The sequence below is a fragment of the Triturus cristatus genome, chromosome 6 (genome assembly GCF_964204655.1).
Source record: "Triturus cristatus chromosome 6, aTriCri1.1, whole genome shotgun sequence".
Classification (NCBI taxonomy): Eukaryota; Metazoa; Chordata; class Amphibia; order Caudata; family Salamandridae; genus Triturus; species Triturus cristatus.
The window spans coordinates 874,496,304-874,513,168 of record NC_140589.1 but is presented as its reverse complement, the minus strand read 5'-3'; the positions used below and the strand labels follow the sequence as shown (position 1 = coordinate 874,513,168).

The following is a 16,865-nucleotide window of genomic DNA, read 5'->3' as shown; positions in this document are numbered from 1 at the left end:
AACATTCTTTTAGTGACTTACCTCCGCATGAATTGTCTTATAGACTTGCGCTGCGCAATAACACTTTCATTAGTATGTTACATCATTCCCATCAGACTAGTAATGCCACCAATTGTTGGGTGTGTGGCCGACTCCCTCCCTATCAGAATTATGAAGGAGTCCTGCCTTTCTTTCCACATCCATTCACACATAATGGCTCCTGTGGAGCATGGTTTAGTTTAATCAATTCCATAGACTCAGACACAGCAGTTTACCAAGATCATTGGATATGGGGAAACCTGAACCTAGTTTTACTCAAGGTCTGCTACCCTGACAAGGAGGGTCGCCCCAAAAGAACAGGAACTGATCTAGAAAATGAAGTATATGGATTAGGTAATTTTACACCTAATCTCATGATTCTAAACGTCGTATCCGAAGTTGAACTAGTCCTACCCACCATGTCAGTATTCCCAGCAAAGGGTGAATTGTGTGTAAGAAAGGTTGGTTCCATACATATGGGCCATAGTAAATGCACTACTATAGTAGAATTCAGTGATCAAGGCAAATCTTCATTTAAAGCTTCTCGCCACTTCTATTTTATATGTGGTCAGACGGCATATATGCGTCTACCTCCAGATTGGGATGGTACCTGCTACATTGCATTCCTTTTGCCACCTGTTTTTCTAGCTCCTCCTGATTATTACAGAAATATTCATTTAGTACACAACAGAAAGCGGAGAGATCTCCCCATTGTCGATTACACTGAGACGGCATGGGACAAGTATGTAGATTTTAATAAAGGCATCTTCCCCTATATAGGTACTGTTACTAATAGTAAGCTGATACGTAGATTAACTAGAACCCTTGAAGCAGTAGTGAATGAGACTATTTCCGCCTTAGGCAATTTAACAGAAGAGCAGTCTGCTATGCGGATTGTTGTGCTTCAAAATCGTCTTGTCCTTGACGTCATCCTGGCTGATAGGGGCGGAGCTTGTAGGGTCATCGGATCAAGCTGCTGCGTATTCATACCAGAAAATTCGCCCTCTGTATATAAAGCCATCACTCGCCTTCATAAGATTGTAAACCAGATACACCAGAACCCAGGCACTTGGACTTGGTCCAGTTGGTTTTGGAGTGTGATATCAGCCTGGGGATGGAGAGTTTTATCCTTCCTAGGTATTGGCCTTCTCATACTATTCAGTTGCTGTCTATGTCTACAATGTGGACCAGCGATTTGTGGTCTGTGTGCCACATCGTGTATTCCACCACCAAGATTTCATTCAAGATCACGGAAGAAGAAAGAAGAACAAATGATGCTATATGAACAGATCAATGGATTGATGAAGATTGATATCTCTTGAAGGGCAAGTAGGGGACAAGGAGGGAATGTGGAAATGTGGATTTTCCTGGTCAGTTATGTCCCCTATCTTGGACCCCAACGGTTCTATGTGCATGTCACAAGTACATGTATGTTCCCTCCAGTTCCAGTTACGAAGACGCAAATACATGTGCGTCCACCGTCAACATGTCCTCTGTCAGATCCGCCATGAACAGGCCGGATATTCCATTCCTAAATATGAAAGGCCACCGGCTTTATATGGTTCACTTATGCCATTTTACAGTCCAGGCAAGTAGGCCCTGATTCTGTCATCAAAACTCCTCTTGCCTTCTGCCTCCGAAAGCTCCAGTCTGAGCCTGCATCTGTGACCATGAACTTTGTCTCATTCTCTGCGCGGCTCACGAAGCCTGACATCAGCCTATTCTCTGCCAAGAACTGTATTTCACCTTCGAATTATCTGCTTCCCCCTCAGCCGATGCATTCCTGCCTAGTAGTTTAAGTAAACATTCTTCCAGTTACCAAGCAAAAGGCCCGGCTTCTCTGTCCTCCTCATGCAAGTAATTCATAGCCCTGTTACCATGGAATATTCCTACCCCCTCGCATTCAGTGTAGACACTTAGACGCTTGTCCACGCACAGTCAGTATAGAATAGATTCTGTCCGAGAGTCCTTCTTTTGTGGATAACATAGTTCTTTAAACATAGGATGTTAGATATGATTTGGGATTAGGTTGACTTGACCCCCCAGACTTTTCGTCTCCACATGTAGAGCTAATGTCAAGTCCCCTTCACCCCCTAGTTACACGTCAATTACACGTCATGCTGCTGCGCGCGCATCTATGCCAAGTATTATCTTATAGATCCACCTATATATGACATCATAACCAATCATGTTCCTTTTTACTCCTTATTACACCCATTTTCGGTCACGCAGGTAACACGTCAATTTCCTTATCAATTGTTACGCCTACTGCATTCGCTTCATTGTAATGTATGTATTATAAAAGTTACTTCTTGTCAATAAAGTATGTACTTCACTTCCTGAACCCCCGTGGTGATGGAACTTGGAGCATCCGATTATAATCGATCATTGGAATAAAGCCCATTCCGAAACTCTAATATCACGGATTCTGCCTCTCATTTTACTGAGCTATTTTATTATGATTCTGTATCAAATTCAGTCCCGGTAAAGGAATTTTATTTACCACAGTAACATCATATAATCCTTAGAAACATATAGAGTTTAGGGGGTTACTTGAGGTCACACTAAACAGGGTTAGATCCAAAGTTCAGGCTAACCACGATGGAGGGCAGGTCGGGTACAGGAATCATGTTGTTTCTGCTGGAAAAGTACCTTGGATGGAGCAAGCGTTGACGTCGAAGATGCATCGGTTCCGATCCACACAGATGATCAAGGCTTCATTGATTAACCCCTTTACGATGCAAGCGATGCATCATCATTGAGTCCTGGTTTCTGTCATCACCAAGCCGCGCAGTCCATCGAAGGAAGGTCATCTATCTGCTACTGCATCTGCATCGAAGGGCAATGCGCCAGTTCCGATCTGCGCAAAGTCCTGACTGTGTTAATTTTGTTGGTTCTGTACAGCAGAAGTCACCTTTCAAGGGCTCAGTGCTCAATTGGCACCACTTGGCAGAGCAGGACTCACAGATAGCAGAGTACAGGTGCTGTTGCAGGGTTGAGGGAAGTCTTTGATGGCCCTGAGACTTCAGAACGGGAAAACCAGAAAACCTTTGGAGTCACTCTGGGATCAAGTGAGATACGTACAGTCCTTTTCCTCAGCAGGGCAGAGATCAGCAGGCAGCAGGGCAGCACAGCAAATCAGAAAAACAGTTCTTCCAGAGCAGCAGTCAAGCAGAGGGGCAATCCTTGTAACACAGCAGTCTTTACTCCTGGCAGAGTTCTTCACAGGTCCAGTAGTGTACTGTCTTGGTAGGGTCAGACCCTCAGTACTTATACCCAGGTTTGCCTTTGAAGGGGGGGTGAATCAAAGCACGCCCTTGAAGTGCACAGGTCCCCCTTCTTCCCAGCCCGGGCTCCAAACTATCAGTAGATGGTAATCAGCCATTTGTGTGGGAAACAGTACATTGCCTATTCAGATCTAAATGTCAGCTCCCCCCTCTCATCCTGCCGAGGAAGAGCTATCAGAATGCAGATGAATGCAGATGAGTTCTCTGTCACTCCCACCCTTCCTGTGTTTTTGGCTGTCTAAAGGGAATGCACAAAGTGTAGCTGACACACACCTCAGACATATATTGGAGACAGGCTGCAAGGCCCACAGAGCAGTAAGAGCAGAGACATGTCTACTTTCTAAAAGTGACATTTCTAAAATAGTAATGTTAAATACAACTTTGCCATTAAAGAAGATTTATCATTACAATTCCAAAGAAATAAAACATGATGCAGCTACTCCTTTCTGAACAGGAATTACAGCTTAAAAGTGTTTTAAGGAATTCCTAATGCTAGCCTAGGAGCGGAGTAGACCTCACAGTAGTGAAAACGAATTTGGGTGATGGTCACTACCAGGACATTTGAAACTTAAAAGTACATGTCCTACCTTTTACTTACACATCACCCTGCCCTTAGGACTATCTAGGGCCTACCTTAGGAGTGACCTATGTGTAATAAAATGGGAGTTTAAGGCTTGGCAAGTAGTTTTAAATGGCAAGTTGAAGTGGCCTTGCAATGGCAGGCCTGAGACAGAATTAAAAGGTTACTTGTGTGGGTGGCACAATCAGTACTACAGGACCAAAAGTAGCATTTAGGTTACAGACCCTGGGTATATGGAATACCACTTTCCAAGGGACTTACAAGCAAACTACATGTGTCAAATGGGTATACACCAATGTCACCATGTTTAGGGGAGAAGCACATACACTTTAGCACTGATCAGCAGTGGTAAAGTGCTCAGAGTCCTAGGGCCAACAAAAAGTACAGCAAAAAGACGAGGTAAGCAGTCAAAGAAATGGGGGAAGACCACCCTCAGGATGACAGGTGTAACACCTACCGGCTATTTTAGTAGTTATTGTTTGCCTTATTGTAAACAGGCAAATATGCCATGTTCCAGGGCATTTTAAAGATGCCGAAAATCTTTGGCTATACTAAAGTTGGGATCTAAAAGCTGGGGAGGTGTTTATGAGTGTCATAGAGAAATCACCAGTGTCCTCACACATCTAACAAAATGCCTAAATCCTGTTTGAAGCAGGCACTGTACCCACAACAAACCCACGGTTAGAAGTCTGATGAGACTAAAGCAGGTTACTTCAGCACCCAGACAGAGGATACACAATAATTGTCTTGGCATCCTATTTTCTCCCTTTAAAGTGTGCCCTAAGAGGCACATGTGGCTCAATAGACGTGCCAAGCAGTCTTTGAACGTGTTGTAACAACAAGATGCCCACAGGCCCACTCTGAATATTCTATGGATTTGAGAGGAGTCATCTCTACCCACTCAGGTCAGACTTTTGCTTCCTCCTGAGTGGCATTTCACACCTATTCCTGCGTTTGTGCCCAGACAGAGAGCTGGAAGAGGCTCATGTTAATTAGCTCTCTAACAGTTCAGACAGGTAAAAGGTAACTTTCTAAAAGTTAGTTTCCTTACTATTTATTCAAAATCCGATGTCACAATTGTATTGGATTTTAATAGCTATTAAAATTAGTGGTGTAATTACTTTTCTAGCTTTTCCCAATCCCGAGATAGCAGTTTTAATATTTTAGTCTGTGTAGCGTCCTCTCCATCCTGGGTACTCGCCAATTTCTATGCCACATATGGAGCTTAGTATAGCAAGTCATTGCGTAAATGCAACCTCAACATTCAAACCTGCATTCACTTCACTATGCTCTAATACTTACGTCACAATTCTACGGAGTCTATCAGGAGCCACAAGGGTTCTGTCATTACAAACTCAGACGAAAATACATCTACCCTTCTGTTAAATAAACAAATTACACATTTTTACAAATATTTACACAATCATAGCTCTTCAATGAGTCTTTGTGGTGCTTTGATTACACATCCTGACTGTCTCTTCGAAAACTGGGGACAGGCAGTAGAAGTGTCCATGACTGGCGTTGGTGATGAAGAAACAGCAGCATTCAGGGGTCTTCACTTCTCCTTTAGACCCAGTATTTACATTGACATCAGTGCCTAACGAGCGATGAGCCACATGTCGGAAATGTGAGGAATATTGTGTAATGGACTTCCCAGGACATTTGGGCAGTCACCATATGTCCCTTGCTGGTCATAGCATGAAATGGTTCAGCCTCGAAAAGAACATCAGACTTTCATTTTCTATGCTGACGAACAAGCACTCAATCTCCTCTAATGAACGCTTTGTCTTTTGCATGGCAACGCTTGTCTGCCTAGGCCTTCATTTTCCTCTTAATATCCAGTCTTTCAGGCAGGTTAGTTCATCAGCATTTGATCTTCTGTTGGTCCATTGAGGTAAATTGGTCATCATTGCTCTCCCGAACATCAAGGTTGCAGGGCTTTCACCTGTGGTCAAGTGAGGGGTTGAACGGTAAGCTCAAAGAGTCAAATCCAAGACAATTTTGAGGTCAAGCTTTTCTAAGACAGCATGCGGGACAGATTTCTTAAGAGTACTAATGAAACGTTCAACAGGCCCATTGGCCTGTAGCCAAAAAAGTGTGCTCTTCTGATGCTTCATATTAAGATGATTAAGAAAGTATCTGAATTCCCAACTGGTCATTATCAGATTTTCAGATTGCAGGAACATTCCACATCGCAAAAATGCTGTCTAATCTCTCGATCACTCTTTCTTGAGTGATAGACGAGAGCTCTTCTATAAATGGAAAATGGGAATATTCATCAATGATCACCATCAGGAGATGGCCATTGTTAAGAGGACCGAAGAAGTCAACGGCAATTCTTTCTTATGCATGCATTGGCAACTCTGACATGTTTAAGGTGTGTTGAGTGGTTTTCTATGACAGGAAGTTGCATAGATGACAGGGATTCAATTCTCTTTCAACTCTCTCGTTGAGATGTGGAATCCAGACTCGGTCTCGGATAGCTTGTTTGGTGGCCACAGTTCTACGATGTCTTTCATGGGCCACTTCAATTACAAGTTGACGCAGACTCTCCAGAATGATAATTCTTGCGCCTCTCAGAATAATACCTTCCTGAGTATCAGACAGTTCATCTTTGACATTTTTAAACTTCTGGTATTGACTGTCACTGGTAAGAGGTCGAGAGTGCTTGTACCAAGACTGATGTGTTATAATGTCTTTCAGTTTCAGCATTTCACTATCTTGACTCATGGCAGTGACAATTTGTTCCAGGGAAATAGCAGCTGGGGTGCTTGATTTCACGATGAAATGTATGTAGGCTTAAGCTATATTAGAATGGGTGGCAGAGCACTGTAGAAGCACACAAGAGAAGTAGTCGGGAGGATTCTGATCTTTCCCTGGACTATGCACAATGGTGTTGTTGTATTCTTGCAATCACAGAACCCAGCGTTCAATGCAATGATGCATTTTTGCCTTTGGATTACCAAAGATAGTCAATAATGCTTGATGATCTGTCACAAGCGTGTAGAGCTTCCCATACAAGAATACATAGAAATGTTCACAAGCCTACACCACTGCTAAGCTTTCTTTCTCAGGCTGTGAATAAGCACGTTCAGTTTGGGACAAACTTTGACTTGCATATGCCACAATATGGCTTTGAGCATTTGGGTGTCCGCTGTGCTGTGCAAGGATGGTGCCTAACCCGACAGGGTTAGTGTCAACAACAACCCAATAGGAATTGGCTCAAAGTATGCCATTTTAATAACATTCTCAATAGCTTGTTTGATTTTCTGGAAGTATTTGACCACAGTATAGAAAAAAAATGTTTTTGTCAAAACTCCTAATGGCGCACTATCTAGAGCAATAGCTGGCCATGCCAAGGAATGAACGTAACATGGACATATCTTGTGGGGAACTGGTAGTGGACAGGGATTGCACCTTAGCTGGATTGGGTGTCATGCTCCCATCAGAAAAGATTTGGCCAAAAATCTTAACTTTGTCTTATGGAACTCCCATTTTTTGGCATTCAAAGTTAAACTGACATCAGTGAGCAACTAACACACTTGCATGAGAGCTTTGTCGTGCCCCCTTAGAAAACCAATATGTCTTCACTATAACTGAAAGCATTCATGGCAGGCTGTGTGATGCGTTGAATGACATCTTGAAATTGCTCTGCAGATGATGACAGACCAAAACTTGGGCCAAGATTCACAAAGGTTTGGCATCAGGTTAGCATTACGTTTTTTTAATGCTAAACTGATGCTAATCCTTTTCTGGGTTTTAACAAACCAACACAAATTGGGGTTTGTTTGGAAAAGTAACGCAAAGCAGCGTGTAATGCTGCTTTGCATTACTTTGAGTCAAGGAGGCGTTACATGGGTGGAACATGGGCATTACCATGCAACTACCCATGCTTTGTGACGCTAAACCCTATCCTATGAACTAGGAAAAGCTTTTTAACTTGTCTAGTCACCGTATGTTGTACAGGAAGGGTATTCTTCTGCACAAATCCTATGGCAGACTCAGGCAGGCATCCTAGCACTATGGCGCTAAGGTGTATGCCTGGTGCATTTCAGCTGAAATAAGCACCAGCGCTAGGGAGAGGGGAGGAAAGAGCCACATCTCTGAATATGGCCCTCTCCTGCTCTCCTGAATCCTTCATGTCACGCAACACAGCGCAGCCTCTTTGGGTGCTGCCCTGCGTTCCATGACACCTTTGTGAATTTGAGCCTTAGTAATGGAACAGACCAACATGTGTAGAAAAGATTGTAATGTACCTGCAATTCTCCCCAAGTTCCAACTGATGTTATCCTTTATTTAGCTCTAGGTGAGAGAATACCTTTGCACCAATTGGGCGCGAGCAAGCAAGAACTCCAGTTCTCCCATGAAGATTGGGCCAAAGGCATTAATAGTATCCCCAGCTCATCCCTGGACAGCAGAGCCTCCCTGTTGTGATGCACACATTGTTGGCAGCAGTGTGGCAGCACTGGCTGGTAATCCAAGGCTCCGCCACAGAATCAAGGTGTCAACAAAGTTGTCAGCTGCAAGAAGGTCACCGGAGGGTCACCGGAGATCTGAAGAGAGGTCAGCACCACCTCCAAAGCTCCGCCGCAAAGTCAAAGTGGGAGCTCAGGCTCCCCAAATACTAGCAGGCCTTCCGAGCTCTGCTGAGTTCAGAGTGGATTGCAAGGAAGCAGAGATCTTTCTCCAAGACCCAGTAAACTACGAGAATCAAAAAGTCCATTTCCATATTGAGATATGGAGGGGAGACTAGAATAGCCAAATATTGGAATACATTTCTGGCCAACAGAGAACTCAAGCAGAGCGTGCTATCAGCAGCCACTTTGTCCCAAAGAAAATAGTAATACTTATTAGCCAAATATAGGTTACCATTTCATCCCTCATATTTAAACACTCATCTTCAATCAATCAATCAATCAATCAATCAATCAGCGATTTGTAAAGTGCAAACTACTCACCGGGAACGGGTCTCAAGGCGCTGAGGTAGAGGGGGATGGGGGGGGAATCATAGGTCTTGGAGGTTCACTGAGTTCCATCGAAGAGCCAGGTCTTGAGGTCCTTTAGGAACTTGGGGAGTGAAGCAGTCTGTCGGAGGTAGAGAGGTAGGGCGTTCCAAGCCTTGGCTGTGAGGAGGGAGAAGGAGCATCCTCCTGCTCTGGTTTTCTTGGTCCGAGGTATCGTTGCGAGGTAGACCTGGGCCTAGAGGAGAGAATGCTGGGGAGCCTGGATCACAAGGCGGTGGTTCAGGTTGGCAGGTCCGGTGTTATGGAAAGCCTTGTGTGCGTAGGTAAGAAGCTTGAAGGTGATTCTCTTCTCGACGGGGAGCCAGTGTAGGGTCCGTAGGTGTTGACTGATGTGGCAGTGGTGCGGTAGGTTGAGGACTAATCTGGCGGCGGCGTTCTGAACATTCTGGAGCTTGCAGGTGAGGTTCTTTTTGATCCCAGCGTAGAGTATGTTGCCGTAGTCCAGTCTGCTACTGGTGAGGGCATGTGTGATAGTTTTCTTGTGTTCAGGGGGGATCCACTTAAAGGTCTTGTGGAGTAGACGGAGGGTGTGATAGCAGGAGGAGGTGATGGCATTGACCTGGCGGTCCATTGAGTGTTCAGAGTCCAGGATGATTCAGAGGTTGCGTGTGTGGTCCGTGGAGGCGGGGGGTCCCCGAGGGCGGGAGGGCCACCAGTTGTAGTTCCAGGCATCAGGGTGTGGCCCATGTTGAGGATCTTGTTTTTTTCCGTATTGAGTTGAAGGCAGCTGTTTTCAAAGGAACAGTACCTCATGGGACTGAACGTTTTAATAAATAGTAATACTTAGTTCTAACTTCGGCAAAACTTGCTCTAAATCATACCTCATGCGCAGCAGGGCCGGACTGGGAACCAAAACCCCCACTCGAAAAAATGTTCAAACTAGTCCCAGCTCCCTTTGAGGCACTTTCTTAGCAATCACTCATTCTCTCTCTCTCTCTCTCTCTCTCTCTCTTTCTCTTTCCCTTGCTCTCTCTTTTTGGCTGCTGTGCCAGTTGCCATAAACCATGGGGCAAAGAGATAGCCACCCTCGATGTTCAAAAACTGACCTCCTATTGGCTCTAGCCACCCGGGAAAATCCAGAAGCAACAAATTGGCAATCGAGACCTGTACACGCATTTTTGAAGGGGTCAATTGTACTAAAAGAAAGCTCACAGGTACAAATCTAGGAAGAGATCCTGCAATCCTGAACTCCCTGCTCACAGCAGTATAAATCCCATCTACTCAGCAGTGTATACGGACTGTTCTGAAAACCATTCTCTTAAAGCTCCCATACTGTGTACTGGTGGATGGCCATTAACTGGTTACATTTTATGAGCTTCAATTAGTGGGATAGCACAAAAACTGTCACTACTGGCATATTAAAAAAGGCTTTTTCCTACAAATGGTTAAATTATTCAACCAACATATGAATTGTATCCTAATTCTTACTCAAGTAATATGTCTTTATGCATTTTTAGGGATTTAACATTCATTGATTATCCATTAGGGTCAACAGCAAATCGCTGGCCTTCTTCACAAAGGAAGGAAGGCGGATGTGTATGCCTGTTTGTGGGTGATTTGTCAATTAAACGTACAGACAAAAATTGATTTGCAATGAAGCACCCTGGATCTGAATGTTCTTTCTTGAAATGTCTTACTGCATGTGATTGGACATCACTCTATATATATATATGTCCTTGGAGTCACTGTGCCCGGTTCTCCTGTACTACTGTCTCTTCCATTTTACCGTCAAAGTGCCAGAGCATCACTTTTCTAAGCCATTGCTACATGTTGTCTCTAATGTCTCAGAGCGACTTCTATATTTAAAGCATTTACCATCCAAAAAATACAAGATTATTTTTCGGAAACACTCTGCAGAGGATAAGTAAACTGCAGCTCGTCTTTTCAGTTCCAGGGGATTTCCTGCAGGCTCGAAAACTCTCCATGTGGAACCAGGAATCCCCCTGAGACCTGCAAAACATATTTCATTTCCTGTCACGCCTAAAAGAGAAGAATTAACCCATGGTTTTACAGGAAAGTGGCTTAGTAGCACTGACTTAAAGAGCATCAGTAGGGTTCCTGCTCTGTATTATAATGTCAGCAATTCAGAATGCGTTAAAAGTCGCCCCTAGCAAAATTCATGTGATGCATGCGAAATCTTGCTAATTCCTATTTTTCACACAAAATTTGTCACCGAAAATTTAACCCATTCGTATTAATAAATTTTCATCTAATTTTCACACAGTGGAAACTGGTTCAAGCAGAAAATGTCTTGAGGGAAATGTGAAATTAATGTGCATTGCTGCAAGGCATTTTCTGCTGGAACCAGTCTCCTGCTGGTATCGCAGTCGACCTTTGTATATCTGTTATGGCACAGCACAGTTTTCACAGATAAGACAGGAGGCATGGATTTAATCTAATATAAGTAACTTTCATGACATGTACAAATATTTCATGATCATTTTTGTTTGTTTTGCTGACGCTTCGGTGGTATTTGGTTTACTTTTTACTGTATGGAACGCAGCCTCCAGCAATATACTCTCACAATGACACTTAGAAGCCTTATTTAATGTTGTGTGTTAAAGATTGTTTTTGAACCATGTTTTGTATAAAACCTAATCTAACACTTCTCCTTATTAAAGACAGTCAGTTCTGGCTTTAGGGCAGAGTTACCTGTGCTGCTGCACCAGGCACCAAGCGTGGCGGTACCATTTGGGCTTCGAAATCAACCAACACCACTCATATCACCTTGAGCCTGCCCTGTGAGTGACAGTGTCCACCTTTTATTTCCATGATGACCAAAGTTGTGGAAATAAAAGATGGAACAAAACATGGACAATGTCGCTCACCCAATTGAGGATAGAGGATCTGTTTGGTGACCAGCCTGCATGGCTTGATGATCCTCTACTCGGCGGCGGCTGGCTCAGGTAAGCGCAGTGAGGCGCGGCAGGGCGATGCGGGGGGAGGGAGCCGATGGACAATGGAATAGGTATTATTCATTTATTTTATTATACCTATTCTGTCATCTGTCGACTTAACCCCCTCCCATGCCGTTTGCCACCGTCCCGCCATGTTTACCTGTGCCGGCCGCCACTGCCTCTACTGGCTTCTTGTCATGAGCCACCCAAAGGCCGTCCAGAATCTTCAAAAAGCTCCTCCTCTCCTGGTGAACTAGACTGTCTGCATTGGCAGTGTTTCTTCTTGCACAAAAACAATCCTGTCTGTAGTTCACGCACCCTTGCCCAATGGTGCAGAAGGTGCCTGCGTTGTTGTTAGGCTGCACACAGTACAGCAGCACAAGGAGAGAAGGAATGCTCCCTAACTTTGTAAATATGGAGCATTTCTGCTCTCTCCCTTCCATGCAAGGCAGCGCAGCAACTTAGCTGGCTGCCCTGTGTTGTGTGGAAGTTTAGAAAATGTGCCCTAAAGTATTTCCTCCCCTATCCCCCATTCTAGGTGAGTCGTAGCGCTATCATTAATGATAATAACGTGTGTCACACACTGTCAATAAATTAAGTGCCCCTGATATATCCCACATTGCACTAATTTATTCTACTTTTTATTTTCCAATCTCTGGTGATGTACCACATTTGCTACAATTTACTGAGCTACTTCTCCTATGTACTTACTTGTTTCAAACATGAATTCTCTTCCAAAAATGACCATGTTCTCTATGTCCTCAATTTTTTTTTCATCCCATATAAAGTAATTTAACCTACAAACTTATGTATTGTTTTACAATAAATCTCCAGAAGCTTAATACAAGTGTTTACTAATATAACTGTACATGCCATATCATGCATTGTTGCCTTGAGCTGTTTTCTCCTGTCGTATCTTTTGCCATACTTTTCTGCAAATTGAAATTAAGAAAGCTTTCTGATTTAAAAAAACAAGAAAGTCATGTTATGTGCTATTCCTGCATGTCCACAATGCCTAAGCACAGCTACCTAGCAACAGCCAAGTACCATGTCTTTCCTTTTGCATAGGTTACTCCACCTCAGGGCCATATTTGTGATATTTGTGGCTCGCAGGGCAGCCCAGCAAGTCAACAGGCTGCACTGCCCTGTGTCACATGGAAAGGGCAGAAATGTACCGTATTTATCCTAAACGGCATATTTCTGTCCTTTTCCCTTGCGCTGGTGCTGTGTTGGCAGGCTAGCGCCAATGCAGGCACCCTTGCACCATGGTGCAAGGGTGCCTGTTTTGTCATCAGGATTGTTTTTGTGAAGGAAGGGACACCTTCCTGCACAAAAAAAAATCCTGAGAAGCCTTTTCCTCTTTCTATATATGCTTCAGAATGCAGCACACATAGAAAGAGGGAGCAACAAGGAGAAAGAAAGATATTTCTCCTTGTTGTGCCTTTCCAATGGGAGGCGTATCTTTTTGGTGCATCCCCAGGTTTACAAGGTCCTTTAGATCTGGGAATGCATCAAACACCATTGTGGTTGCGTGAGAACACCCACTCAACACCCGTGAAACACCGAGACAGGGCAAAGTTACACAACACAGCGATTTGCGCTCTGTTTTGACACTCCAGATTGTTGGAGACCCTCACAGCCACAGAAAGTGGCTTTGCATGACTTCAAAAAATCTGACTTAAGGTTTGAATCAGTCTTGCACCACGCAACGTGGTGCAAGATCGATGCAAACCAGGTCATAAATATGGCCCTCAGTACTTAATTCCTGCATGATTTATTGCTTTATGAAAGAAATAATGCAAAGTAAAATAATTAACTAAAAATTGAGAGTTAAGAAATTACAGACATTGTTTAGAGTTTAGCAGATGTAGGATATTTGCCAAAAACTGACCTAGATTAAGTCCGCCCTATTTAGAGTGAGTGTGGACTGAACATTTGCCAATTTTATGCACCTTAAATAGGGTGGACTGGACATCTGAAATGTTTGGCAAATGTCCAGTGTTCTCCGAACTGTAAATAATCCAACAAAATGAAAAACACCTGCTGCAATCTCACATCATATCATATCATATCGTATCATGCCATGCCATATCATATATCATATCATATCATGTCATGTCATGTCATATCATATCATATCATATCATCTTAGAATGAATGAATGAATGAATGAAAAGTTTTATTGCACAATTACTTAAAACTATTTTCAATATATCTTACATCAATAAGAATGAAAAACACCATTCCTTAAAATCCTTCACAGTATATCTTACATCTAAAAAGGTTCACATAAACTTCTAACCGATTGCAGTTGTGAGGAAAATACTGTTTGTATTAAAAACTGTTATATAAACATTGTTGCAAAAGAGTTCCATTTATCGCTTGAAACTATGCTTTAGACAAATTAACAGCAAATCTATTTTCTATTTAATGGGTTGCTGCTATTCACAACTTCTCCGGACCTTCTTCTTCAATAAGTCTGGTGCGCAGCTCGTCCATATATCTCCCAAAGCTGGCCAAGTCTGTCGGTACGGTGCAAGAGAATAGAACCAAAGCTGCTTCTTCCACTGTCCGAACTCCTTTGCATAGCCACATTGGCTTTAGCAGCATCTGACGACAATGTAACAGGCCGGGGCAGCAGCACATCAAGAGTAGCAGGGATTCTGTTTTAAAATTGCAAATTCTACAGTTGGTTATGAGATCAAGGGATTTCCACCCCGGGATTTAATTCTTTGATTGGAAGGGGCACTAGTCTGGCCCACTGAATATTTTTTAGACTTCCTCTCCAATGCTTGGCTTAGGTAGGGCTGTGTTTTGTGCTCCATATATGTTGAGATTAGCACAAAATGACCTCCTCCCATTTCGTAATGTGCTCAGTCTGTTTTACGTGACAGTTGGTAGATTTGTTTGTTGAGTGCATTTTTGATTGCCGGGTAGTTTATGTCCTCTTGACCCCAATTCTGTGTTGCCAGATACAATGTTTCCAACACTTTCTGCATACAGATTTGCCATGGGTTGGTTGCCCCTTCATAGATGGGTTTCAGCATGTTCTTCACGCTTCCAATGGGTGCCTTCAATACTTGTTAATAGTATTTCGCATGCATACCCAGGCATTCTTTGTTTTGTTGCACCAGACCAAACTCCAGGCAAATCAGGCTGTTTCGGGTGTATTTTGGTAATTTGAATATACGTTTATACGCCTGGCATTGTGCTTTTTATAAACATACTGTCCATTTTGCCTGGGAATGCCTGCTGTGCGTAACCCGCTATTGCCCTTATTTTAGATTGTAGTACCTTTCTTATAGGGACTGTCTTTGGACTTTGCATTTTCTCGTGCAGTTTGCACATAGCCTAAATTGTTTACTGTACTTTGGAATTCATTTTATGTGTCATCCCAGCATAACAAAGCATAGCATATCATATTTCATTTAAATGTTGCTGCATACTACACAAAGAAGCTTCACCTACATCAACGAGAAGCTCACATTGTCAAGCACGATTTGCACCAGCAAAGCCACACTGGATCCAGATTCTGGAAGAACATCCAGCCCCATACAAGACTTGCCCCACACATTTTAATTCATAAAAGAAGGCAACAGACACTTCTTCAGATAACACCTTTCCAAATTCAATCAAAGACTCCCATCAACACTATCAAGACTCTTGCCCTCCCACACTTCCTAAAAACTCCTTACTCCCAGCTTCATCCTTTAACAGTATATGCATTGCAGTCAGTTTCCTCTTTCTCTTCTATGTAACAAAGTAGTATTTCACACTGCTGTATCTTTTTCTCTGCACATCACTCCCCTGTTTCCCAAAATTGGATTTACTCTGTAAAATTAGTACTCCAGGTGAAATGGACGCTGCATGCGTGGGAGGCTGCGCCCGGGCCCCGCCCCTCGGAGCTGGGTACCCACGGGGACGAGTCATGGACAGCGCCATCCACACCGTTTCTTGCCCTGGGCCGGGGCGTCCTCTTTCGCCCGCCTCCGGGTGAGGGGAGCATGGGCGTCTGGTCCAAAGTTCAGGAGGTAGGATCTTCTCCGAGACTTCAAGCTGTTACTACCCCACAATGCTCTTTGGATCCATTTCGTGTTGAGTGATAACATCTGCTATGATCACAGCACACCATCCCTTGGGACTCTGTGAATGGTGGGGTGCCCGATGCCTGTCATCCCCATTCCTCGCCGAGTTCGTTCGTTCCATTGCCCCCACACTACATGTCTACATGCCGCCTGCAGTCCAATAAGGACGACTAACCTTGTGCGTACCAAATACAGCAACTTTGACATCTACCTAAAGTCCCGATGGATGTATGGGTTTATACGTTTCCTCCTGTACTTTAGCTGCAGTCTGTTCACCTCCATTCTGTGGGTGGCGCTTTCCATCTTGTTTTGCCTTCAGTACCTGGGGATGAGAGTATTTCTCCGTTTCCAATATAAACTGTCTGTCATCCTCTTGCTGTTAGGTCATCGGCGAGTTGATTTTGCCCTCCTGAATGAGCTGCTTATTTATGGAATACAAGTGACCATGCTGCTAGTGGGTGGGCTCGGGTGGTGTTTCATGGTTTTTGTAGATATGTAATTAAGGTAACCGCATGTAAACTTAAATTTAAAAAGTTCAATTTGCTTTTAACACTTAAATCTGTATATATTTGTTTGATACTTGCACTTAAAACATAGCATTTGATGCATACAATGTGCCAGTAATACAGATTACCGTCATTCAAATGTGGTTCCTAAAGATAGACATCAAACACAATTATAATCCTATAAGCTTGAAAAATAACCATCTTTGTAATGAGGGAATTGATGAGAAGAGAGAGAGAAGCTTTGAATGTTGTAAACCAATGACCTGTCTGAATAAAGGAAATTAAATAAATTCCAAAATCCATTACCATGATACCACTTCAGGGTCAGAGGTGCTGACATTTTCAATTAGAATTAAAATACTAAAGGTTTGCTGTTTTTTTAGGAAGGCACCCCAAATACACCTTCATGATGGGAACCATTATAATGGCTGATAGTAGAAAAATGAATTGGAATGCTCAAGGTGTATT

General features: G+C 43.3%; 1 pseudogene; it reads left to right on the top strand.

Moving 5' to 3' along the window:
- The first annotated feature begins 15,705 nt into the window (after positions 1–15,705).
- Positions 15,706–16,419, top strand: LOC146817992 (transmembrane protein 250 pseudogene; annotated as a pseudogene).
- The last annotated feature ends 446 nt before the right edge of the window (positions 16,420–16,865 follow it).